A 3,388-nucleotide genomic window follows, 5' to 3' on the forward strand; every position below is an offset into this window, starting at 1 on the left:
GAGGATAGATCTTCTCACAAGTTTAAACCATCCCTTGGCTTCCGGGATGAGGTCTCCACTCCTGATGAACCGAGGTCTTCTATCTGAATACCTTTCCCAGTTAGATCCTATAACACACATATCATTCATAATTTCTTCAAGTTCATCATTGTCGGGGCCGTTATTTATTCTCATGTGGTAACTGGGCTCATCAAAATGTGGTGATTTCAGCTGAAGAACCCTTGTTATGGCATTGGGGTTGAAATCCACCTCTGTTCCTCTCACGTAACTTTTGAAGGTGGGGGCCTTGGTTTTGTCTTCTCTAACCACATTTGCATAGAATTCTTTGATGAGGTTTCTATTTATCTTTGCTTCTGGGTTCGTGAGCCTTTGCCAACCCCTTTGTTCGATCTTCTCTCGAATCTGTGGGCATTCATCTTCGTTGAACTGGAATGTTAACTCAAGCAATATCTTTTTGAGCTTTATCCATTCAAATTCACGTTCATGGAATGCAGTTTTGAATTTCCCTTCATCAAAAGGGCTGCTCTCAACCGGTTCCTTTCTCTTTTGCCTCTTGGAGCTTGATGATGCCATGAATGATTTTTGAAAAGTGAAGGTGTTGAGGTTAGTGATGAGTGGTGGAATTTGGTTGGGTTTGGATAGGGTGTAGCTTGGAGAATTGTACTTCGAGAGTGAGAAGTTTGAAGAAGTGGTTGCTGGAATGTGAAGGGAAGTACGGACTAGGAATCACTTATATAGGAAAATGATGAGTAAATAAAAGGTGTGGATTGATGGGGTGGTTGTGTGATGGACGGATGGGGTTTTGCATGGGATGAGCACAAGGATCATCAACTTTATGATGAGGTTGGTTCAGTTTCCAAGCTTGTTCTCCTTCCAATGTTGCATGGCAACAATTTCCAATGCAATCCCCCTGGACACACGTGTATAATCTTCTCTTTTTGTGGTGGCCGAACCCTTCAATTGCCCCATCAATTCTCCTTTAAAATAAAAGAAATGTGATTAAAAGAAAACTTGTGGAAAGTGGCGGCAAAATTTAAAAGACAAGAAAGAGTAACTACTTTTTAAAATTGTTGTTGTCAACTACTAAGTGCTATTCACAAATGCAAACCAACTGACTAATTAAATTTCCATGTATGCAACCTTGGTGACACCAAACTTAGTTTGTGGCAATATGGTGTAAGATGATTTGTTCAAGGTGCTAAGAGTGACATGCTATGAGCTACATTCATGTCCTCTTAGTGTACCTTGAACACCAAACTTCTTCTTCACTATATGTTGTATAAAAGGATTTATTCAAGGATATGTCAAAGTTGATTTGCGATCCATGAACCTTGCTTTATTAACTACTTTAAAAGCATGTAAAACATGGGTTGCCTCCCATGAAGCGCTTCTTTAGCGTCATTAGCTTGACGTTCTTCCTTTGTCAGGGTGGTTGGTAATGCTTCAAATCTTCCCCCCTTGCAGTAAACCTGTCTCCATTGGCTTCATCAATGATCTTTACATGTTCTAGGGAGAGAACTTTATTGATGGTGAAAACCTTAGGTAACTGAGATGGGATGGTGGGGAGATGAGGTGGGATCTCTAGGAAGTAAGCTGATATCACTTTATCCCCTGGAGAGAAATCTTCTGTAGGGATCCTTTTGTTCCTCCATCTCCTTGGTATCTTCTTCTTTGTTTCTCTTGTTGTTATCCTGCTCTTTGTGGTCTCTTTTCCTAGGGGGATTTTGTTGCTGGTCCTATATGATTCTGGTGGTTTTGGCTCCACTTGAGTTTCCTTTAGCTGTGACGGCTGCTGATTATTTTGTTCATCACCCAAAGAAATTCTTGAGAGTACAGCTTGTGCCTCAATGCTTGTTTCTCCAACCATTGCTCTGTCATGCTCTGTCCTTAGTTCCTTGCCTTCCTGACTTGCTTCTTGTGAGGATTTGAAGACATTGAAGGTGAGTTGTTCATCATGTACACTTAGTATTAGCTCTCCTCGCTCCACATCTATGAGCGCTCTGGCTGTAGCTAAGAATGGTCTTCCCAATATGATTGGGTGAAGATGACTTTCTTCCATTTCCAGTATGACAAAGTCTGTGGAAAGGAAGTAGTTCCCAACCTTCACCAGCACGTTTTCAACCACTCCTATTGCTTATTTTTGAGTTTTGTCCGCCAGCCTGATGACTACATCTGTGGGCATCAGCTCATTGATTTGCAGCCTCTTCATAAGGGATAAAGGCATTAAGTTGATGCTGGCTCCCAGATCACAGAGTCCTTTATCAAACATTGTTTCTCCTATAGAACAGAGGATGTGAAAACTCCCTGGGTCCTTCCTTTTTGTAGGCAGCTCTGGTTGAATGAGAGCACTACACTCCTTATTCATCACTATGGTTTGTCCTTCCTTGAGTGAGCTTTTTCTGGTCAGCAGCTCCTTCATGTACTTAATGTATGAGGGCATTTGTTGGAGGACCTTGATGAATGGTATGTTTATATGGAGAGATGAAAATATGTTAAGAAACCTTGAGTATATTCTCTTCTCTACACCACTGTTGAGTAATTGGGGAAATAGTGCATAGAGTCTCAGCAAGTACTTCTGTGTAATTGTGGTTTCTTGATGATTCTCTTCCTGCTTTTCTGCTGATGTATCTTCAGGTTGTTCTGATGGTTTGTTCGGCTCTTCCTCAGTCTCCTTATCATTTATAGTAACCATCTTACAATCTTCCCATATGACTTTCTTTGCTTCACTTCTCGGATTTTTCTCTGTGTCACTTGGGAAGCTATCAGTAGATTTGGGAATCTTCTCAGATAGGTATCCCACTTGAATTTCCAGCCTCTTGATGGTGTCTCCCTGATTCTTGATATTGGCTCGCACCTCCTCTTTGAACACCTTGTTATCTTGAATCTCCTTGCATATGCCTTCAAGTAGAATCTCAATCCTTGATAGTCTTTCTTTCGATGATGGATAGTTGAGATTGGAAGGATGAGAAGGGCCATTTTGACTTTGGTATGGATGTTGAGAAGTGTTGTTGGGTGGGTGTTGGTATGATCTCTGTGTGGAGTGTTGGTGAGTTGCATTGTTTTTGGGGTTGTGGCATCTTTGATCTTGGCCTTGGTCTTGTTGATTTCTCCACCCAAAGTTTGGGTGGTTCCTCCAACCAGGATTATACGTTTTGGAGTATGGGTCATGGTTCTGCCTAGGTGAATTCCCAATGTAGTTGGCTTGTTCCTGATCACCCTTTGCTTCTTCATTCACTCCTTCTTGGGTTGTTGCTGAAGTGGTGATTGCTGCTACTTGATTCCTCTCCATCTTCTTGGTGAGGTCAGCTAATTGCTTGGTAATAATCTTGTTTTGAGCTAGCAGTGCATCCACATTGTTCAGCTCCATCACTCCTCTAGTATTGCCTCT

This window comes from Arachis ipaensis, chromosome B02 (genome assembly GCF_000816755.2).
Source record: "Arachis ipaensis cultivar K30076 chromosome B02, Araip1.1, whole genome shotgun sequence".
NCBI lineage: Eukaryota > Viridiplantae > Streptophyta > Magnoliopsida > Fabales > Fabaceae > Arachis > Arachis ipaensis.